This window comes from Caloenas nicobarica, chromosome Z, assembly GCF_036013445.1.
Source record: "Caloenas nicobarica isolate bCalNic1 chromosome Z, bCalNic1.hap1, whole genome shotgun sequence".
In the NCBI taxonomy this organism is placed as follows: domain Eukaryota; kingdom Metazoa; phylum Chordata; class Aves; order Columbiformes; family Columbidae; genus Caloenas; species Caloenas nicobarica.
Genome location: NC_088284.1, coordinates 11530586 through 11554742, shown reverse-complemented (window position 1 = coordinate 11554742; position 24157 = coordinate 11530586).

The following is a 24157-nucleotide window of genomic DNA, read 5'->3' as shown; positions in this document are numbered from 1 at the left end:
ACCTGGATGAGGCCACGGACCAGCGGTGCTGCATTTTCCTGCAGGTGGGGCTCCATCCACTGCACCAGGGCGTCCTGGTCCAGCCCGTGGCAGCACAGGCCGTACAGGATGATCCTCTGTGTTGCCACTGCCAGCCACCACTGCTCCTCATAGATGGCCTCCAGCTCCAGGCTCAGCCAGGGCAGCACGGGCTCCAGGAGGTGCTGGTGTTGCCGGAAAAGCCCTGCCCAGACCTGGGGCGGGAGCCCGTCCACGGCAGCCGTGTCCTCAGTCTCCACAGCCCCCTGCTCTTCCGGGAATGGCGTCCCCATCACAAAGAACAGCGGGGACCCCGCGGGGCCAGAGCGGCTGCTGCTGACCGGGCGGCTGGGAGCTGCGCTTGCCTGGATGCTGGCCAGGGCTGGCTGTGCAGGGGACATGCTGACACACAGCCAGTCATCTCCCCGCACAGAAAACTTGATCTCTTCCATCTGGCTTCTGCAGAGTGGGCAAGTTGATGTCCTTTTAGCCCACCGCAGGATGCAGCCCAAGCAGAACTGGTGCTGGCAGGGCTGCACGAAGGCAACGGCCTTGCGAGCTTCCTGGCAGATGGGGCAGCTCCACGCTGTCTCGGTGGCCATGGTTGTGCTGTGCAGCGGGTTGGGGAGAGCTGAGGAGGAAGAGCTGCTTCCCCTGGCTGGTCCCGCTGCTGCCAAAGGGGTTGAGCACTGCAAAAGGAGAGAGGCCACGGTCCTTGGCTGTCCCGTGGATGGGAGGGGAAGGGAGCAAGGAATGCCCAGGCAACTCGAGAAGGTCACCCTGCCGGCTCCTCGAGCCCCATCGCCCACCCCACAGCCAGCCCGGGGGACGTTTGCCACACAGCTCACCTCCGCTGCTGCAAGTGTGTGCCGCGGTGCCCGGCTGCCTGAAGCAGGCAGGGCTGGGGAAACACGGGGGATGGCGCTGGGATGGGAGCGAGAGCTGCCACCAGCAGCCCCCAAAGCACCACCCAGCACCAGGAGAAGCCTCGCTCTGACGTCCACACCTCGCGGGCTGCTCGGCAGGAGTCCAGGCACGAGCCAGGCTGAGCCGGGCTCTGCCGGCGCCCGGAGATAAGCAGCGAGGGATGCGAGGTCACAGTGCGTGGCTCCATGATGTCACAGTCCATGGCTCGCTGACGTCACCCTCCACCACTTGGTGAGGTCCCAGCCGGCCTGCAACCCTGCATGTGCACAACAGCAGGAGAAAGAAGAACAGAGTGTCTGTTGGTTTTGCTTCTACATTTCCCTGCCGTCCAAGCTTTGTCACCTGCAACTCGTGTCTGTGACTGTGTCTTGTCCCCACTCCTGACACTGTGCACAGGTCTCCCGCGAGGGGGAGCGTGGTGGGACGAGTCGGCATGGACTGCCCATGGCCGCGTGTCGCCTCCCGCAGCTGGGAGCTGCCTTTCCCTGTGCGATGCGGGGATTTGCAGAGAGGAGTCGTAGTGCCGGGGTGGCTGAAGGGCTGCAGAGCCCCTGCTCGTGACTTTGGGGGGCTCAGGGTCTCATGAGCTGTTCTTACCTCTGACTTTTATAATCATTTCCACTCATTAGCCCATGCTCTTCTTTTCCTTTTGGAAGGTCATTATCTGTTCTTTCCAAGCTTGACTGCAGGAGAATCAAGGGTGCTAAAGTCAGCCATCTGGGTCTGCCCATTAACATCTTGTTGGGTGACAGCCCATACTTGCCGTTCACAATCCTTCTTGCCTACATCAATGGCAGAGGCAACACATGCAGACATTTTAGGCAGTCTCTGCACAATTTTTTTGCCCATTCAGTTTTAAACACGGAGTTTTTCCTCTCTGCAGCCTCGCCGGATTGGTGGTGATAGGCACAACAGCACTCTGGTTCTAGTTGTAGGGCTGCACAATCTTTCTGCATTCTCACCAAGCAGAATGGGCTGCCGTGGTGCTCTCTGGCTGGAGGGGAACACTAAACCCAGGAACATGATCTCTGTGCAGGCTTTTCTGGCAACCGTTGTTTCATCTGCCTGTTTACAAGGACAGGCCTCCATCCAGAGAACTTCTCTAAAACAACAAGGACATGTGCAACATTCCAGCATCTAGGTCATCTGAAGAAAGTCCAACATCAAATTTACAAATGATCCCCACAGGGCTGGGTTTGAAGCTGTGCTTGTCTTCTCCTTCTGCCTCACACTGTTCTGTTGAAATCTTGTCCTAAGCGCATGAAGGCTTCGGAATTGGAAGAGTACTGTGCTCGCAAGCTTCGACCATTTACGCCTTCGTCTCTGACAACATGCAAGTCCTTTTCTGATCCTTCTAGCCACAGAATGGTTTGAATTAATAAAAATGTGTATGAACTCTACAAACCCTTTGTTTGTGTGGACTGCTTGAAAAGCCAAAGATATCATATGTGAAGTCCTTTAAGTTTCCTTGTCCACCATGAGCTGTATCTTCAGGTACGCCAGCTTCTTAATGACATAGTCCTTTACTCAGTGATTTCATTACAGTCTTCTGTTGCTCTCGTCCCATTCCAAGACAATCTTGAGGATGCACAGATAACAGAAAGGCCTGCACAAAGGCAAAATTTCAGGCAAAGGAACCCTGGAAGGTTTTTAGTTCAGGAGAAGAGTGCTTCTCTTGCTTGTTGAACAACAGACCTGGGAGAACCTCTGCCTTAAAAGTGCGGTTGTGTTGGGAACACAACCTCTCTACCGACAGAAGAGGAAAACATCATGGGCACACCCAGGAGACACTTGCAGAAAAAAGTGTAAGGGCGATTTAGTCCTCTGTTAGCTGCCGTCTGCAGCTTGGCAGAAGAGCTGGGAAGGCCAAGCGTGTTTCCTGGGATGTGTCTCAGAGGAATGAGCTCTTGAACGAGACATGTGAAGAGAAGGGAAAAAAGAGAGAAGGAGGCTAACAGATAGAGAGGGCAAAACCACAGAGGACACGTTCTCTATCAGGGCAGGGCTCGTAGTATTTCATGAGTGGTTTATCTGGCTTGGCAAATTCAGAAAGGTACTGCAGCTCCAAGGCTCTGTATGAGCAGGGATGCCCAACAAACCGCACCCATACCAAACCAAACCTCTCGTCCTCTTCACCTCAGCAGCTCCTTGCCTTTATGCAGAAGTTTTCCCAGAGGTGTCATTAAAAACATCAAGTAAAACGCTCGGGCAGGTCATCTGGGGAATGTTGGGCTTGCCTCGAGATGCACCCGGAATCCTTCAAATTAGGTGCCGCCACTGCTAGGCTACGCAGTTGCCACTCCTCATAACGGAGGATGGGTCCTGAGCATTTGTGATGTCTTTGCCAGTGTGGCTACAAATCTAGGTCCTCACTCATGCAAGACTAAGTTCAGTGATTTCTGTTTCAGTGCAGACATCGGATCAGTTTCCTTACCTTGGTGACGCCCACTCTGGTAACTCTAAAAAAGCACATAGTAACGGCCCGTGCTTGAGTCTTGAAACATTTTATGAAAAAATTGTTTCTCTAAGCTTTTTCTTAAGCCGAGTTTTCTCAGAGATTGTTGGTTAGAAGTGTTTTGGATAGAGCGCTCTTGCAGATACTCTGGTTCTTGTGCAGTAAAATGATTTATAGTTTTGCAGGTGTGTGACGTCCCCCAGAGGTATGGGTTGGGGAGAGGTGACTCAGGTTGGTGGGTCCCTTTGGCTGGGAAATAGTATACACAATACTTAAGGTCCATAAACAAAAGGCTTTTATTTTTGCAGCTTGGCACAACTGGCAAATGATTGGGTGGCAGTAGGAATTAGGATGTTTAGGCTCAATTGGTAAACACACAAACTTTGCAGCACATGTGGGCCTGTCAATCTGACGTCAGTATGTTACTTAAGAAAAGGAAAGCAAACAAATAGAAGTACAGGGAAGAAAGAAAGAAGAGGGAGAGAGAGAGAGATTTCACCGTGCCTATGGCTCCTCTTTGTGTGTGACGGGGTTCGTAGGCACTTCACACCTGCTCTGCCCTCGCTGCGGGTGTGCGGCTGCATCAGCGTTCCTGGGGAGGTGGCACCGCCGCCGTGGCCCTGGGGCTGTGGGGGCCCATGGCCGTGCCCCCCAGCAGGCTGGTGGCAGCCACGGTTGGTGCGGTGACAGGGAAAGGCCCCAGGAGAAGGGAGAGAAAGCAGCAACCAGAGACCGTGTCAAGGAAACAGAAGTTTATTTCCTTTTTCTTCCACTAATGGAAGCTGGAGCCCCGCTAGTGCCTCCGGCGGGACGGCCTCTTGCGGGGTTGGGGAGAGTCGTGGGGGCCGGGGTTCGTCCTCTTTGGGGGGCGCCGGGGCCCCCCGGGCGAGCGGTCCGTGCCCCGGCCGGCAGCGGAGGGGCTGCGGCTGCAGCCCTGGGCAGAGGGACCTGCCCCCGCCTGCCCCGGCTCCTCCTGGGGCTGCTCCTGCTGCGCAGGCCCGGGCGCAGATGGAAGGCAGCTGGGAGGCCTGCGCAGGGCGGCCTCCGACGTGCTGTCTTCATCCTCCACGTCGGAGCCTGCAGGGCTGGTGGGGGCCAGCCTGGGGTCGGGAGTCCCCACGCGGGAGCTGGTGGGGCTGGGGCTGGTTGCGCGCCTGTAGTCCTCCTCCTCGGCCCCGTAGGAGCACAGCAGCCTGCAGGCGTCCTCGCTGCACCGCTCCACGATGACCTGGATGAGGCCACGGACCAGCGGTGCTGCATTTTCCTGCAGGTGGGGCTCCATCCACTGCACCAGGGCGTCCTGGTCCAGCCCGTGGCAGCACAGGCCGTACAGGATGATCCTCTGTGTTGCCACTGCCAGCCACCACTGCTCCTCATAGATGGCCTCCAGCTCCAGGCTCAGCCAGGGCAGCACGGGCTCCAGGAGGTGCTGGTGTTGCCGGAAAAGCCCTGCCCAGACCTGGGGCGGGAGCCCGTCCACGGCAGCCGTGTCCTCAGTCTCCACAGCCCCCTGCTCTTCCGGGAACGGCGTCCCCATCACAAAGAACAGCGGGGACCCCGCGGGGCCAGAGCGGCTGCTGCTGACCGGGCGGCTGGGAGCTGCGCTTGCCTGGATGCTGGCCAGGGCTGGCTGTGCAGGGGACATGCTGACACACAGCCAGTCATCTCCCCGCACAGAAAACTTGATCTCTTCCATCTGGCTTCTGCAGAGTGGGCAAGTTGATGTCCTTTTAGCCCACCGCAGGATGCAGCCCAAGCAGAGCTGGTGCTGGCAGGGCTGCACGAAGGCAACGGCCTTGCGAGCTTCCTGGCAGATGGGGCAGCTCCACGCTGTCTCGGTGGCCATGGTTGTGCTGTGCAGCGGGTTGGGGAGAGCTGAGGAGGAAGAGCTGCTTCCCCTGGCTGTTCCCGCTGCTGCCAAAGGGGTTGAGCACTGCAAAAGGAGAGAGGCCACGGTCCTCGGCTGTCCCGTGGATGGGAGGGGAAGGGAGCAAGGAATGCCCAGGCAACTCGAGAAGGTCACCCTGCCGGCTCCTCGAGCCCCATCGCCCACCCCGCAGCCAGCCCGGGGGACGTTTGCCACACAGCTCACCTCCGCTGCTGCAAGTGTGTGCCGCGGTGCCCGGCTGCCTGAAGCAGGCAGGGCTGGGGAAACACGGGGGATGGCGCTGGGATGGGAGCGAGAGCTGCCACCAGCAGCCCCCAAAGCACCACCCAGCACCAGGAGAAGCCTCGCTCTGACGTCCACACCTCGCGGGCTGCTCGGCAGGAGTCCAGGCACGAGCCAGGCTGAGCCGGGCTCTGCCGGCGCCCGGAGATAAGCAGCGAGGGATGCGAGGTCACAGTGCGTGGCTCCATGATGTCACAGTCCATGGCTCGCTGACGTCGCCCTCCACCACTTGGTGAGGTCCCAGCCGGCCTGCAACCCTGCATGTGCACAACAGCAGGAGAAAGAAGAACAGAGTGTCTGTTGGTTTTGCTTCTACATTTCCCTGCCGTCCAAGCTTTGTCACCTGCAACTCGTGTCTGTGACTGTGTCTTGTCCCCACTCCTGACACTGTGCACAGGTCTCCCGCGAGGGGGAGCGTGGTGGGACGAGTCGGCATGGACTGCCCATGGCCGCGTGTCGCCTCCCGCAGCTGGGAGCTGCCTTTCCCTGTGCGATGCGGGGATTTGCAGAGAGGAGTCGTAGTGCCGGGGTGGCTGAAGGGCTGCAGAGCCCCTGCTCGTGACTTTGGGGGGCTCAGGGTCTCATGAGCTGTTCTTACCTCTGACTTTTATAATCATTTCCACTCATTAGCCCACGCTCTTCTTTTCCTTTTGGAAGATCATTATCTGTTCTTTCCAAGCTTGACTGCAGGAGAATCAAGGGTGCTAAAGTCAGCCATCTGGGTCTGCCCATTAACATCTTGTTGGGTGACAGCCCATACTTGCCGTTCACAATCCTTCTTGCCTACATCAATGGCAGAGGCAACACATGCAGACATTTTAGGCAGTCTCTGCACAATTTTTTTGCCCATTCAGTTTTAAACACGGAATTTTTCCTCTCTGCAGCCTCGCCGGATTGGTGGTGATAGGCACAACAGCACTCTGGTTCTAGTTGTAGGGCTGCACAATCTTTCTGCATTCTCACCAAGCAGAATGGGCTGCCGTGGTGCTCTCTGGCTGGAGGGGAACACTAAACCCAGGAACATGATCTCTGTGCAGGCTTTTCTGGCAACCGTTGTTTCATCTGCCTGTTTACAAGGACAGGCCTCCATCCAGAGAACTTCTCTAAAACAACAAGGACATGTGCAACATTCCAGCATCTAGGTCATCTGAAGAAAGTCCAACATCAAATTTACAAATGATCCCCACAGGGCTGGGTTTGAAGCTGTGCTTGTCTTCTCCTTCTGCCTCACACTGTTCTGTTGAAATCTTGTCCTAAGCGCATGAAGGCTTCGGAATTGGAAGAGTACTGTGCTCGCAAGCTTCGACCATTTACGCCTTCGTCTCTGACAACATGCAAGTCCTTTTCTGATCCTTCTAGCCACAGAATGGTTTGAATTAATAAAAATGTGTATGAACTCTACAAACCCTTTGTTTGTGTGGACTGCTTGAAAAGCCAAAGAAATCATATGTGAAGTCCTTTAAGTTTCCTTGTCCACCATGAGCTGTATCTTCAGGTACGCCAGCTTCTTAATGACATAGTCCTTTACTCAGTGATTTCATTACAGTCTTCTGTTGCTCTCGTCCCATTCCAAGACAATCTTGAGGATGCACAGATAACAGAAAGGCCTGCACAAAGGCAAAATTTCAGGCAAAGGAACCCTGGAAGGTTTTTAGTTCAGGAGAAGAGTGCTTCTCTTGCTTGTTGAACAACAGACCTGGGAGAACCTCTGCCTTAAAAGTGCGGTTGTGTTGGGAACACAACCTCTCTACCGACAGAAGAGGAAAACATCATGGGCACACCCAGGAGACACTTGCAGAAAAAAGTGTAAGGGCGATTTAGTCCTCTGTTAGCTGCCGTCTGCAGCTTGGCAGAAGAGCTGGGAAGGCCAAGCGTGTTTCCTGGGATGTGTCTCAGAGGAATGAGCTCTTGAACGAGACATGTGAAGAGAAGGGAAAAAAGAGAGAAGGAGGCTAACAGATAGAGAGGGCAAAACCACAGAGGACACGTTCTCTATCAGGGCAGGGCTCGTAGTATTTCATGAGTGGTTTATCTGGCTTGGCAAATTCAGAAAGGTACTGCAGCTCCAAGGCTCTGTATGAGCAGGGATGCCCAACAAACCGCACCCATACCAAACCAAACCTCTCGTCCTCTTCACCTCAGCAGCTCCTTGCCTTTATGCAGAAGTTTTCCCAGAGGTGTCATTAAAAACATCAAGTAAAACGCTCGGGCAGGTCATCTGGGGAATGTTGGGCTTGCCTCAAGATGCATCCGGAATCCTTCAAATTAGGTGCCGCCACTGCTAGGCTACGCAGTTGCCACTCCTCATAACGGAGGATGGGTCCTGAGCATTTGTGATGTCTTTGCCAGTGTGGCTACAAATCTAGGTCCTCACTCATGCAAGACTAAGTTCAGTGATTTCTGTTTCAGTGCAGACATCGGATCGGTTTCCTTACCTTGGTGACGCCCACTCTGGTAACTCTAAAAAAGCACATAGTAACGGCCCGTGCTTGAGTCTTGAAACATTTTATGAAAAAATTGTTTCTCTAAGCTTTTTCTTAAGCCGAGTTTTCTCAGAGATTGTTGGTTAGAAGTGTTTTGGATAGAGCGCTCTTGCAGATACTCTGGTTCTTGTGCAGTAAAATGATTTATAGTTTTGCAGGTGTGTGACGTCCCCCAGAGGTATGGGTTGGGGAGAGGTGACTCAGGTTGGTGGGTCCCTTTGGCTGGGAAATAGTATACACAATACTTAAGGTCCATAAACAAAAGGCTTTTATTTTTGCAGCTTGGCACAACTGGCAAATGATTGGGTGGCAGTAGGAATTAGGATGTTTAGGCTCAATTGGTAAACACACAAACTTTGCAGCACATGTGGGCCTGTCAATCTGACGTCAGTATGTTACTTAAGAAAAGGAAAGCAAACAAATAGAAGTACAGGGAAGAAAGAAAGAAGAGGGAGAGAGAGAGAGATTTCACCATGCCTATGGCTCCTCTTTGTGTGTGACGGGGTTCGTAGGCACTTCACACCTGCTCTGCCCTCGCTGCGGGTGTGCGGCTGCATCAGCGTTCCTGGGGAGGTGGCACCGCCGCCGTGGCCCTGGGGCTGTGGGGGCCCATGGCCGTGCCCCCCAGCAGGCTGGTGGCAGCCACGGTTGGTGCGGTGACAGGGAAAGGCCCCAGGAGAAGGGACAGAAAGCAGCAACCAGAGACCGTGTCAAGGAAACAGAAGTTTATTTCCTTTTTCTTCCACTAATGGAAGCTGGAGCCCCGCTAGTGCCTCCGGCGGGACGCCCTCTTGCGGGGTTGGGGAGAGTCGTGGGGGCCGGGGTTCGTCCTCTTTGGGGGGCGCCGGGGCCCCCCGGGCGAGCGGTCCGTGCCCCGGCCGGCAGCGGAGGGGCTGCGGCTGCAGCCCTGGGCAGAGGGACCTGCCCCCGCCTGCCCCGGCTCCTCCTGGGGCTGCTCCTGCTGCGCAGGCCCGGGCGCAGATGGAAGGCAGCTGGGAGGCCTGCGCAGGGCGGCCTCCGACGTGCTGTCTTCATCCTCCACGTCGGAGCCTGCAGGGCTGGTGGGGGCCAGCCTGGGGTCGGGAGTCCCCACGCGGGAGCTGGTGGGGCTGGGGCTGGTTGCGCGCCCGTAGTCCTCCTCCTCGGCCCCGTAGGAGCACAGCAGCCTGCAGGCGTCCTCGCTGCACCGCTCCACGATGACCTGGATGAGGCCACGGACCAGCGGTGCTGCATTTTCCTGCAGGTGGGGCTCCATCCACTGCACCAGGGCGTCCTGGTCCAGCCCGTGGCAGCACAGGCCGTACAGGATGATCCTCTGTGTTGCCACTGCCAGCCACCACTGCTCCTCATAGATGGCCTCCAGCTCCAGGCTCAGCCAGGGCAGCACGGGCTCCAGGAGGTGCTGGTGTTGCCGGAAAAGCCCTGCCCAGACCTGGGGCGGGAGCCCGTCCACGGCAGCCGTGTCCTCAGTCTCCACAGCCCCCTGCTCTTCCGGGAACGGCGTCCCCATCACAAAGAACAGCGGGGACCCCGCGGGGCCAGAGCGGCTGCTGCTGACCGGGCGGCTGGGAGCTGCGCTTGCCTGGATGCTGGCCAGGGCTGGCTGTGCAGGGGACATGCTGACACACAGCCAGTCATCTCCCCGCACAGAAAACTTGATCTCTTCCATCTGGCTTCTGCAGAGTGGGCAAGTTGATGTCCTTTTAGCCCACCGCAGGATGCAGCCCAAGCAGAACTGGTGCTGGCAGGGCTGCACGAAGGCAACGGCCTTGCGAGCTTCCTGGCAGATGGGGCAGCTCCACGCTGTCTCGGTGGCCATGGTTGTGCTGTGCAGCGGGTTGGGGAGAGCTGAGGAGGAAGAGCTGCTTCCCCTGGCTGGTCCCGCTGCTGCCAAAGGGGTTGAGCACTGCAAAAGGAGAGAGGCCACGGTCCTTGGCTGTCCCGTGGATGGGAGGGGAAGGGAGCAAGGAATGCCCAGGCAACTCGAGAAGGTCACCCTGCCGGCTCCTCGAGCCCCATCGCCCACCCCACAGCCAGCCCGGGGGACGTTTGCCACACAGCTCACCTCCGCTGCTGCAAGTGTGTGCCGCGGTGCCCGGCTGCCTGAAGCAGGCAGGGCTGGGGAAACACGGGGGATGGCTCTGGGATGGGAGCGAGAGCTGCCACCAGCAGCCCCCAAAGCACCACCCAGCACCAGGAGAAGCCTCGCTCTGACGTCCACACCTCGCGGGCTGCTCGGCAGGAGTCCAGGCACGAGCCAGGCTGAGCCGGGCTCTGCCGGCGCCCGGAGATAAGCAGCGAGGGATGCGAGGTCACAGTGCGTGGCTCCATGATGTCACAGTCCATGGCTCGCTGACGTCGCCCTCCACCACTTGGTGAGGTCCCAGCCGGCCTGCAACCCTGCATGTGCACAACAGCAGGAGAAAGAAGAACAGAGTGTCTGTTGGTTTTGCTTCTACATTTCCCTGCCGTCCAAGCTTTGTCACCTGCAACTCGTGTCTGTGACTGTGTCTTGTCCCCACTCCTGACACTGTGCACAGGTCTCCCGCGAGGGGGAGCGTGGTGGGACGAGTCGGCATGGACTGCCCATGGCCGCGTGTCGCCTCCCGCAGCTGGGAGCTGCCTTTCCCTGTGCGATGCGGGGATTTGCAGAGAGGAGTCGTAGTGCCGGGGTGGCTGAAGGGCTGCAGAGCCCCTGCTCGTGACTTTGGGGGGCTCAGGGTCTCATGAGCTGTTCTTACCTCTGACTTTTATAATCATTTCCACTCATTAGCCCATGCTCTTCTTTTCCTTTTGGAAGGTCATTATCTGTTCTTTCCAAGCTTGACTGCAGGAGAATCAAGGGTGCTAAAGTCAGCCATCTGGGTCTGCCCATTAACATCTTGTTGGGTGACAGCCCATACTTGCCGTTCACAATCCTTCTTGCCTACATCAATGGCAGAGGCAACACATGCAGACATTTTAGGCAGTCTCTGCACAATTTTTTTGCCCATTCAGTTTTAAACACGGAGTTTTTCCTCTCTGCAGCCTCGCCGGATTGGTGGTGATAGGCACAACAGCACTCTGGTTCTAGTTGTAGGGCTGCACAATCTTTCTGCATTCTCACCAAGCAGAATGGGCTGCCGTGGTGCTCTCTGGCTGGAGGGGAACACTAAACCCAGGATCATGATCTCTGTGCAGGCTTTTCACAGAATCACACAGAATCACAGAATGTTAGGGATTGGAAGGGACCTCGAAAGATCATCTAGTCCAATCCCCCTGCCAGAGCAGGAACACCTAGGTGAGGTTACACAGGAAGGCGTCCAGGCGGGTTTTGAATGTCTCCAGAGAAGGAGAATCCACAACCCCCCTGGGCAGCCTGTTCCAGTGTTCCGTCACCCTCACTGAGAAGAAGTTTCTTCTCACATTTAAGTGGAACCTCTTGTGTTCCAGCTTGAACCCATTACCCCTTGTCTTACTGTTGGTTGTCACCGAGAAGAGCCTGGCTCCATCCTCGTGACACCCATCCTTTATATATTTATAAACATTGATGAGGTCACCCCTCAGTCTCCTCTTCTCCAAGCTAAAGAGACCCAGCTCCCTCAGCCTTTCCTCATAAGGGAGATGCTCCACTCCCTTAATCATCTTTGTGGCCCTGCGCTGGACTCTCTCCAGCAGTCCCCTGTCCTTCTTGAACTGAGGGGCCCAGAACTGGACACCATATTCCAGATGAGGTCTCACCAGGGCAGAGTAGAGGGGAAGGAGAACCTCTCTGGACCTACTAACCACCCCCCTTCTAATACACCCCAGGATGCCATTGGCCTTCTTGGCCACAAGGGCACAGTGCTGGCTCATGGTCATCCTGCTGTCCACCAGGACCCCCAGGTCCCTTTCCCCTACACTGCTCTCCAACAGGTCATTCCCCAACCTGTACTGGAACTTGGGGTTGTTCCTGCCCAGATGCAAGACTCTACATTTCCCCTTGTTATATTTCATTAAATTTTTCCCCGCCCAACTCTCCAGCCTGTCCAGATCTCGCTGGATGGCAGCACAGCCCTCTGGCGTGTCAGCCACTCCTCCCAGCTTGGTGTCATCAGCAAACTTGCTGATAGTACACTCAATTCCCTCATCCAAGTCATTGATGAATATATTGAACAGTATTGGTCCCAGAACTGACCCTTGAGGCACTCCACTAGATACAGGCCTCCAACCAGACTCCGCCCCATTGATCACAACTCTCTGGCTTCTCTCCTTCAGCCAGTTTGCAGTCCACCTCACTACCCGATCATCCAGTCCACACTTCCTCAGTTTAGCCGTGAGGATGCTGTGGGAGACGGTGTCAAATGCTTTGCTGAAGTCAAGGTAGACCACATCCACTGCTCTGCCATCGTCAATCCACCTTGTTACGTCTTCATAAAAGGCTATGAGGTTGGTCAAACACGACTTCCCCTTGGTGAAGCCATGTTGACTGTCCCTGATGACCCTCTTATCCTTGATATGTCTTAAGATGGCACCAAGGATAAGGTGTTCCATCACTTTCCCAGGGATGGAGGTGAGGCTGACCGGTCTATAGTTGCCTGGGTCCTCCTTCTTGCCCTTTTTGAAGACCGGAGTGACATTTGCTTTCCTCCAGTCCTCAGGCACCTCTCCCGTTTCCCAAGACTTGGCAAAGATGATGGAGAGCGGTCCAGCAATGACTTCAGCCAGCTCCCTCAGCACCCGCGGGTGCATCCCATCTGGACCCATGGATTTATGGATGTCCAGATTGCTTAATTGCTCCCTAACCCAGTCCTCATCAACTGAGGCAGACTCCTCCATTGCCCTGCCTTCCTCTGAGGCCTCAGGGGTACGGGGCTCCTCAGGACAGCCTCTGGCAGAGTAGACAGAGACAAAGAAGGCATTCAGTAATTCTGCCTTCTCTGTATCTTCTGTCACCAGGGCACCCACCCCGTTCATCAGTGGGCCTACATTGCCTCTGGTGTTAGTTTTATCTGCCATGTATTTGAAGAAGCTCTCCCTGTTGTCCTTGACCCCTCTCGCCAGGTTTAACTCTAAGGAGGCCTTAGCTTTCCTAGTTGCCTCCCTACATCCTCTGACAACAGCCTTATATTCTTCCCAAGTGGCCAGCCCCTCCTTCCATGATTTGTAAAACCTCCTCTTCCACTTGAGCTTACGCAGCAGCTCCCTGTTTAACCACGCAGGTCTCCTGGCTCCCCTCCTTGACTTCCTGCGCGTCGGGATGCACTGATCTTGAGCTTGGTAGAAGCAGTCCCTGAAAGTTAACCAACTATCTTGGGCCCCTTTACCTTCAAGCAGCCTTGCCCACGGGATTTCCTCCAGCAACTGTTTGAAAAGGCCAAAGTCGGCCCTGCTGAAGTCCAGGGTTGCAATTCTGCTGGGTATTCTGCTCCCACCACAGGAGATTCTGAACTCCACCATCTCATGGTCACTGCAACCAAGGCAGCCCCCCACCTTTACTGCTTCGACCAGACCCTCCTTGTTCGCGAGGACGAGATCCAGCAGCGCACCTCTCCTAGTCGGCTCCTCCACCATTTGCATCAGAAAGTTATCGTCAATGCACTGGAGGAACCTCCTAGACTGAGGCTGGCTGGCTGAGTAGTCCTTCCAGCAAACATCAGGGTAGTTAAAATCCCCCATAACAACCAGAGCCTGTGACTGTGAGGCCACGCTCAGCTGCCCGTAGAAGGCCTCATCAACTTCCTCACCCTGATCTGGTGGCCTGTAATAGACTCCCACAACAGTGTCACCCCTGCCAGCCTGCCCCTTAATTCTCACCCACAGACTCTCAACTTGCTCCTCAACCGCACCTGGACAGTACTCTATACATTGTAGTTGCTCTCTCACATAAAGAGCAACTCCACCACCACGCTTGGCTGGCCTGTCTTTCCTGAAAAGGACATAGCCATCCATGACCACATTCCAGTCATGTGAGCTGTCCCACCATGTCTCTGTTAATGCCACCAGATCATAATCTCCTGACCGAATGCAGGTTTCTAACTCCTCCTGCTTATTCCCCATGCTGCGCGCATTGGTGTACAGGCACTTCAGGGAGCGAGCCGAGTACACCGATTTCACCCTAGGGGCCTGGGGGGCCTCCCGGTCTTTATGTATTCCAGCATGCTGCCCCACTGATGCAAGCCCAGCTACAACCCCATCCCCCTTCAAATCTAGTTTAAAGCCCTCCAAATGAGCCCTGCTAATTCCTGTCCCCTTTTCTGGCAACCGTTGTTTCATCTGCCTGTTTACAAGGACAGGCCTCCATCCAGAGAACTTCTCTAAAACAACAAGGACATGTGCAACATTCCAGCATCTAGGTCATCTGAAGAAAGTCCAACATCAAATTTACAAATGATCCCCACAGGGCTGGGTTTGAAGCTGTGCTTGTCTTCTCCTTCTGCCTCACACTGTTCTGTTGAAATCTTGTCCTAAGCGCATGAAGGCGTCGGAATTGGAAGAGTACTGTGCTCGCAAGCTTCGACCATTTACGCCTTCGTCTCTGACAACATGCAAGTCCTTTTCTGATCCTTCTAGCCACAGAATGGTTTGAATTAATAAAAATGTGTAGGAACTCCACAAACCCTTTGTTTGTGTGGACTGCTTGAAAAGCCAAAGAAATCATATGTGAAGTCCTTTAAGTTTCCTTGTCCACTATGAGCTGTATCTTCAGGTACGCCAGCTTCTTAATGACATAGTCCTTTACTCAGTGATTTCATTACAGTCTTCTGTTGCTCTCGTCCCATTCCAAGACAATCTTGAGGATGCACAGATAACAGAAAGGCCTGCGCAAAGGCAAAATTTCAGGCAAAGGAACCCTGGAAGGTTTTTAGTTCAGGAGAAGAGTGCTTCTCTTGCTTGTTGAACAACAGACCTGGGAGAACCTCTGCCTTAAAAGTGCGGTTGTGTTGGGAACACAACCTCTCTACCGACAGAAGAGGAAAACATCATGGGCACACCCAGGAGACACTTGCAGAAAAAAGTGTAAGGGCGATTTAGTCCTCTGTTAGCTGCCGTCTGCAGCTTGGCAGAAGAGCTGGGAAGGCCAAGCGTGTTTCCTGGGATGTGTCTCAGAGGAATGAGCTCTTGAACGAGACATGTGAAGAGAAGGGAAAAAAGAGAGAAGGAGGCTAACAGATAGAGAGGGCAAAACCACAGAGGACACGTTCTCTATCAGGGCAGGGCTCGTAGTATTTCATGAGTGGTTTATCTGGCTTGGCAAATTCAGAAAGGTACTGCAGCTCCAAGGCTCTGTATGAGCAGGGATGCCCAACAAACCGCACCCATACCAAACCAAACCTCTCGTCCTCTTCACCTCAGCAGCTCCTTGCCTTTATGCAGAAGTTTTCCCAGAGGTGTCATTAAAAACATCAAGTAAAACGCTCGGGCAGGTCATCTGGGGAATGTTGGGCTTGCCTCGAGATGCACCCGGAATCCTTCAAATTAGGTGCCGCCACTGCTAGGCTACGCAGTTGCCACTCCTCATAACGGAGGATGGGTCCTGAGCATTTGTGATGTCTTTGCCAGTGTGGCTACAAATCTAGGTCCTCACTCATGCAAGACTAAGTTCAGTGATTTCTGTTTCAGTGCAGACATCGGATCAGTTTCCTTACCTTGGTGACGCCCACTCTGGTAACTCTAAAAAAGCACATAGTAACGGCCCGTGCTTGAGTCTTGAAACATTTTATGAAAAAATTGTTTCTCTAAGCTTTTTCTTAAGCCGAGTTTTCTCAGAGATTGTTGGTTAGAAGTGTTTTGGATAGAGCGCTCTTGCAGATACTCTGGTTCTTGTGCAGTAAAATGATTTATAGTTTTGCAGGTGTGTGACGTCCCCCAGAGGTATGGGTTGGGGAGAGGTGACTCAGGTTGGTGGGTCCCTTTGGCTGGGAAATAGTATACACAATACTTAAGGTCCATAAACAAAAGGCTTTTATTTTTGCAGCTTGGCACAACTGGCAAATGATTGGGTGGCAGTAGGAATTAGGATGTTTAGGCTCAATTGGTAAACACACAAACTTTGCAGCACATGTGGGCCTGTCAATCTGACGTCAGTATGTTACTTAAGAAAAGGAAAGCAAACAAATAGAAGTACAGGGAAGAAAGAAAGAAGAGGGAGAGAGAGAGAGATTTCACCATGCCTATGGCTCCTCTTTGTGTGTGACGGGGTTCGTAGGCACTTCACACCTGCTCTGCCCTCGCTGCGGGTGTGCGGCTGCATCAGCGTTCCTGGGGAGGTGGCACCGCCGCCGTGGCCCTGGGGCTGTGGGGGCCCATGGCCGTGCCCCCCAGCAGGCTGGTGGCAGCCACGGTTGGTGCGGTGACAGGGAAAGGCCCCAGGAGAAGGGACAGAAAGCAGCAACCAGAGACCGTGTCAAGGAAAGAGAAGTTTATTTCCTTTTTCTTCCACTAATGGAAGCTGGAGCCCCGCTAGTGCCTCCGGCGGGACGGCCTCTTGCGGGGTTGGGGAGAGTCGTGGGGGCCGGGGTTCGTCCTCTTTGGGGGGCGCCGGGGCCCCCCGGGCGAGCGGTCCGTGCCCCGGCCGGCAGCGGAGGGGCTGCGGCTGCAGCCCTGGGCAGAGGGACCTGCCCCCGCCTGCCCCGGCTCCTCCTGGGGCTGCTCCTGCTGCGCAGGCCCGGGCGCAGATGGAAGGCAGCTGGGAGGCCTGCGCAGGGCGGCCTCCGACGTGCTGTCTTCATCCTCCACGTCGGAGCCTGCAGGGCTGGTGGGGGACAGCCTGGGGTCGGGAGTCCCCACGCGGGAGCTGGTGGGGCTGGGGCTGGTTGCGCGCCCGTAGTCCTCCTCCTCGGCCCCGTAGGAGCACAGCAGCCTGCAGGCGTCCTCGCTGCACCGCTCCACGATGACCTGGATGAGGCCACGGACCAGCGGTGCTGCATTTTCCTGCAGGTGGGGCTCCATCCACTGCACCAGGGCGTCCTGGTCCAGCCCGTGGCAGCACAGGCCGTACAGGATGATCCTCTGTGTTGCCACTGCCAGCCACCACTGCTCCTCATAGATGGCCTCCAGCTCCAGGCTCAGCCAGGGCAGCACGGGCTCCAGGAGGTGCTGGTGTTGCCGGAAAAGCCCTGCCCAGACCTGGGGCGGGAGCCCGTCCACGGCAGCCGTGTCCTCAGTCTCCACAGCCCCCTGCTCTTCCGGGAACGGCGTCCCCATCACAAAGAACAGCGGGGACCCCGCGGGGCCAGAGCGGCTGCTGCTGACCGGGCGGCTGGGAGCTGCGCTTGCCTGGATGCTGGCCAGGGCTGGCTGTGCAGGGGACATGCTGACACACAGCTGGTCATCTCCCCGCACAGAAAACTTGATCTCTTCCATCTGGCTTCTGCAGAGTGGGCAAGTTGATGTCCTTTTAGCCCACCGCAGGATGCAGCCCAAGCAGAACTGGTGCTGGCAGGGCTGCACGAAGGCAACGGCCTTGCGAGCTTCCTGGCAGATGGGGCAGCTCCACGCTGTCTCGGTGGCCATGGTTGTGCTGTGCAGCGGGTTGGGGAGAGCTGAGGAGGAAGAGCTGCTTCCCCTGGCTGGTCCCGCTGCTGCCAAAGGGGTTGAGCACTGCAAAAGGAGAGAGGCCACGGTCCTTGGCTGTCCCGTGGATGGGAGGGGAAGGGAGCAAGGAATGCCCAGGCAACTCGAGAAGGTCACCCTGCCGGCTCCTCGAGCCCCATCGCCCACCCCACAGCCAGCCCGGGGGACGTTTGCCACACAGCTCACCTCCGCTGCTGCAAGTGTGTGCCGCGGTGCCCGGCTGCCTGAAGCAGGCAGGGCTGGGGAAACACGGGGGATGGCTCTGGGATGGGAGCGAGAGCTGCCACCAGCAGCCCCCAAAGCACCACCCAGCACCAGGAGAAGCCTCGCTCTGACGTCCACACCTCGCGGGCTGCTCGGCAGGAGTCCAGGCACGAGCCAGGCTGAGCCGGGCTCTGCCGGCGCCCGGAGATAAGCAGCGAGGGATGCGAGGTCACAGTGCGTGGCTCCATGATGTCACAGTCCATGGCTCGCTGACGTCGCCCTCCACCACTTGGTGAGGTCCCAGCCGGCCTGCAACCCTGCATGTGCACAACAGCAGGAGAAAGAAGAACAGAGTGTCTGTTGGTTTTGCTTCTGCATTTCCCTGCCGTCCAAGCTTTGTCACCTGCAACTCGTGTCTGTGACTGTGTCTTGTCCCCACTCCTGACACTGTGCACAGGTCTCCCGCGAGGGGGAGCGTGGTGGGACGAGTCGGCATGGACTGCCCATGGCCGCGTGTCGCCTCCCGCAGCTGGGAGCTGCCTTTCCCTGTGCGATGCGGGGATTTGCAGGGAGGAGTCGTAGTGCCGGGGTGGCTGAAGGGCTGCAGAGCCCCTGCTCGTGACTTTGCGGGGCTCAGGGTCTCATGAGCTGTTCTTACCTCTGACTTTTATAATCATTTCCACTCATTAGCCCATGCTCTTCTTTTCCTTTTGGAAGATCATTATCTGTTCTTTCCAAGCTTGACTGCAGGAGAATCAAGGGTGCTAAAGTCAGCCATCTGGGTCTGCCCATTAACATCTTGTTGGGTGACAGCCCATACTTGCCGTTCACAATCCTTCTTGCCTACATCAATGGCAGAGGCAACACATGCAGACATTTTAGGCAGTCTCTGCACAATTTTTTTGCCCATTCAGTTTTAAACACGGAGTTTTTCCTCTCTGCAGCCTCGCCGGATTGGTGGTGATAGGCACAACAGCACTCTGGTTCTAGTTGTAGGGCTGCACAATCTTTCTGCATTCTCACCAAGCAGAATGGGCTGCCGTGGTGCTCTCTGGCTGGAGGGGAACACTAAACCCAGGAACATGATCTCTGTGCAGGCTTTTCACAGAATCACACAGAATCACAGAATGTTAGGGATTGGAAGGGACCTCGAAAGATCATCTAGTCCAATCCCCCTGCCAGAGCAGGAACACCTAGGTGAGGTTACACAGGAAGGCGTCCAGGCGGGTTTTGAATGTCTCCAGAGAAGGAGAATCCACAACCCCCCTGGGCAGCCTGTTCCAGTGTTCCGTCACCCTCACTGAGAAGAAGTTTCTTCTCACATTTAAGTGGAACCTCTTGTGTTCCAGCTTGAACCCATTACCCCTTGTCTTACTGTTGGTTGTCACCGAGAAGAGCCTGGCTCCATCCTCGTGACACCCACCCTTTATATATTTATAAACATTGATGAGGTCACCCCTCAGTCTCCTCTTCTCCAAGCTAAAGAGACCCAGCTCCCTCAGCCTTTCCTCATAAGGGAGATGCTCCACTCCCTTAATCATCTTCGTTGCCCTGCGCTGGACTCTCTCCAGCAGTTCCCTGTCCTTCTTGAACTGAGGGGCCCGGAACTGGACACAATATTCCAGATGAGGTCTCACCAGGGCAGAGTAGAGGGGAAGGAGAACCTCTCTGGACCTACTAACCACCCCCCTTCTAATACACCCCAGGATGCCATTGGCCTTCTTGGCCACAAGGGCACAGTGCTGGCTCATGGTCATCCTGCTGTCCACCAGGACCCCCAGGTCCCTTTCCCCTACACTGCTCTCCAACAGGTCATTCCCCAACCTGTACTGGAACCTGGGGTTGTTCCTGCCCAGATGCAAGACTCTACATTTCCCCTTGTTATATTTCATTAAATTTTTCCCCGCCCAACTCTCCAGCCTGTCCAGATCTCGCTGGATGGCAGCACAGCCCTCTGGCGTGTCAGCCACTCCTCTCAGCTTGGTGTCATCAGCAAACTTGCTGATAGTACACTCAGTTCCCTCATCCAAGTCATTGAAGAATATATTGAACAGTATTGGTCCCAGAACTGACCCTTGAGGCACTCCACTAGATACAGGCCTCCAACCAGACTCCGCCCCATTGATCACAACTCTCTGGCTTCTCTCCTTCAGCCAGTTTGCAGTCCACCTCACTACCCGATCATCCAGTCCACACTTCCTCAGTTTAGCCGTGAGGATGCTGTGGGAGACGGTGTCAAATGCTTTGCTGAAGTCAAGGTAGACCACATCCACTGCTCTGCCATCGTCAATCCACCTTGTTACGTCTTCATAAAAGGCTATGAGGTTGGTCAAACACGACTTCCCCTTGGTGAAGCCATGTTGACTGTCCCTGATGACCCTCTTATCCTTGATATGTCTTAAGATGGCACCAAGGATAAGGTGTTCCATCACTTTCCCAGGGATGGAGGTGAGGCTGACCGGTCTATAGTTGCCTGGGTCCTCCTTCTTGCCCTTTTTGAAGACCGGAGTGACATTTGCTTTCCTCCAGTCCTCAGGCACCTCTCCCGTTTCCCAAGACTTGGCAAAGATGATGGAGAGCGGTCCAGCAATGACTTCAGCCAGCTCCCTCAGCACCCGCGGGTGCATCCCATCTGGACCCATGGATTTATGGATGTCCAGATTGCTTAATTGCTCCCTAACTCAGTCCTCATCAACTGAGGCAGACTTCTCCATTGCCCTGCCTTCCTCTGAGGCCTCAGGGGTACGGGGCTCCTCAGGACAGCCTCTGGCAGAGTAGACAGAGACAAAGAAGGCATTCAGTAATTCTGCCTTCTCTGTATCTTCTGTCACCAGGGCACCCACCCCGTTCATCAGTGGGCCTACATTGCCTCTGGTGTTAGTTTTATCTGCCATGTATTTGAAGAAGCTCTTCCTGTTGTCCTTGACCCCTCTCGCCAGGTTTAACTCTAAGGAGGCCTTAGCTTTCCTAGTTGCCTCCCTACATCCTCTGACAACAGCCTTATATTCTTCCCAAGTGGCCAGCCCCTCCTTCCATGATTTGTAAAACCTCCTCTTCCACTTGAGCTTACGCAGCAGTTCCCTGTTTAACCACGCAGGTCTCCTGGCTCCCCTCCTTGACTTCCTGCGCGTCGGGATGCTCTGATCTTGAGCTTGGTAGAAGCAGTCCCTGAAAGTTAACCAACTATCTTGGGCCCCTTTACCTTCAAGCAGCCTTGCCCACGGGATTTCCTCCAGCAACTGTTTGAAAAGGCCAAAGTCGGCCCTGCTGAAGTCCAGGGTTGCAATTCTGCTGGGTATTCTGCTCCCACCACAGGAGATTCTGAACTCCACCATCTCATGGTCACTGCAACCAAGGCAGCCCCCCACCTTTACTGCTTCGACCAGACCCTCCTTGTTCGCGAGGACGAGATCCAGCAGCGCACCTCTCCTAGTCGGCTCCTCCACCATTTGCATCAGAAAGTTATCGTCAATGCACTGGAGGAACCTCCTAGACTGAGGCTGGCTGGCTGAGTAGTCCTTCCAGCAAACATCAGGGTAGTTAAAATCCCCCATAACAACCAGAGCCTGTGACTGTGAGGCCACGCTCAGCTGCCCGTAGAAGGCCTCATCAACTTCCTCACCCTGATCTGGTGGCCTGTAATAGACTCCCACAACAGTGTCACCCCTGCCAGCCTGCCCCTTAATTCTCACCCACAGACTCTCAACTTGCTCCTCAACCGCACCTGGACAGTACTCTATACATTGTAGTTGCTCTCTCACATAAAGAGCAACTTACCACCACGCTTGGCTGGCCTGTCTTTCCTGAAAAGGGCATAGCCATCCATGACCACATTCCAGTCATGTGAGCTGTCCCACCATGTCTCTGTTAATGCCACCAGATCATAATCTCCTGACCGAATGCAGGTTTCTAACTCCTCCTGCTTATTCCCCATGCTGCGCGCATTGGTGTACAGGCACTTCAGGGAGCGAGCCGAGTACACCGATTTCACCCTAGGGGCCTGGGGGGCCTCCCGGTCTTTATGTATTCCAGCATGCTGCCCCACTGATGCAAGCCCAGCTACAACCCCATCCCCCTTCAAATCTAGTTTAAAGCCCTCCAAATGAGCCCTGCTAATTCCTGTCCCCTTTTCTGGCAACCGTTGTTTCATCTGCCTGTTTACAAGGACAGGCCTCCATCCAGAGAACTTCTCTAAAACAACAAGGACATGTGCAACATTCCAGCATCTAGGTCATCTGAAGAAAGTCCAACATCAAATTTACAAATGATCCCCACAGGGCTGGGTTTGAAGCTGTGCTTGTCTTCTCCTTCTGCCTCACACTGTTCTGTTGAAATCTTGTCCTAAGCGCATGAAGGCTTCGGAATTGGAAGAGTACTGTGCTCGCAAGCTTCGACCATTTACGCCTTCGTCTCTGACAACATGCAAGTCCTTTTCTGATCCTTCTAGCCACAGAATGGTTTGAATTAATAAAAATGTGTACGAACTCTACAAACCCTTTGTTTGTGTGGACTGCTTGAAAAGCCAAAGAAATCATATGTGAAGTCCTTTAAGTTTCCTTGTCCACTATGAGCTGTATCTTCAGGTACGCCAGCTTCTTAATGACATAGTCCTTTACTCAGTGATTTCATTACAGTCTTCTGTTGCTCTCGTCCCATTCCAAGACAATCTTGAGGATGCACAGATAACAGAAAGGCCTGCACAAAGGCAAAATTTCAGGCAAAGGAACCCTGGAAGGTTTTTAGTTCAGGAGAAGAGTGCTTCTCTTGCTTGTTGAACAACAGACCTGGGAGAACCTCTGCCTTAAAAGTGCGGTTGTGTTGGGAACACAACCTCTCTACCGACAGAAGAGGAAAACATCATGGGCACACCCAGGAGACACTTGCAGAAAAAAGTGTAAGGGCGATTTAGTCCTCTGTTAGCTGCCGTCTGCAGCTTGGCAGAAGAGCTGGGAAGGCCAAGCGTGTTTCCTGGGATGTGTCTCAGAGGAATGAGCTCTTGAACGAGACATGTGAAGAGAAGGGAAAAAAGAGAGAAGGAGGCTAACAGATAGAGAGGGCAAAACCACAGAGGACACGTTCTCTATCAGGGCAGGGCTCGTAGTATTTCATGAGTGGTTTATCTGGCTTGGCAAATTCAGAAAGGTACTGCAGCTCCAAGGCTCTGTATGAGCAGGGATGCCCAACAAACCGCACCCATACCAAACCAAACCTCTCGTCCTCTTCACCTCAGCAGCTCCTTGCCTTTATGCAGAAGTTTTCCCAGAGGTGTCATTAAAAACATCAAGTAAAACGCTCGGGCAGGTCATCTGGGGAATGTTGGGCTTGCCTCAAGATGCACCCGGAATCCTTCAAATTAGGTGCCGCCACTGCTAGGCTACGCAGTTGCCACTCCTCATAACGGAGGATGGGTCCTGAGCATTTGTGATGTCTTTGCCAGTGTGGCTACAAATCTAGGTCCTCACTCATGCAAGACTAAGTTCAGTGATTTCTGTTTCAGTGCAGACATCGGATCGGTTTCCTTACCTTGGTGACGCCCACTCTGGTAACTCTAAAAAAGCACATAGTAACGGCCCGTGCTTGAGTCTTGAAACATTTTATGAAAAAATTGTTTCTCTAAGCTTTTTCTTAAGCCGAGTTTTCTCAGAGATTGTTGGTTAGAAGTGTTTTGGATAGAGCGCTCTTGCAGATACTCTGGTTCTTGTGCAGTAAAATGATTTATATTTTTGCAGGTGTGTGACGTCCCCCAGAGGTATGGGTTGGGGAGAGGTGACTCAGGTTGGTGGGTCCCTTTGGCTGGGAAATAGTATACACAATACTTAAGGTCCATAAACAAAAGGCTTTTATTTTTGCAGCTTGGCACAACTGGCAAATGATTGGGTGGCAGTAGGAATTAGGATGTTTAGGCTCAGTTGGTAAACACACAAACTTTGCAGCACATGTGGGCCTGTCAATCTGACGTCAGTATGTTACTTAAGAAAAGGAAAGCAAACAAATAGAAGTACAGGGAAGAAAGAAAGAAGAGGGAGAGAGAGAGAGATTTCACCATGCCTATGGCTCCTCTTTGTGTGTGACGGGGTTCGTAGGCACTTCACACCTGCTCTGCCCTCGCTGTGGGTGTGCGGCTGCATCAGCGTTCCTGGGGAGGTGGCACCGCCGCCGTGGCCCTGGGGCTGTGGGGGCCCATGGCCGTGCCCCCCAGCAGGCTGGTGGCAGCCACGGTTGGTGCGGTGACAGGGAAAGGCCCCAGGAGAAGGGAGACAAAGCAGCAACCAGAGACCGTGTCAAGGAAACAGAAGTTTATTTCCTTTTTCTTCCACTAATGGAAGCTGGAGCCCCGCTAGTGCCTCCGGCGGGACGCCCTCTTGC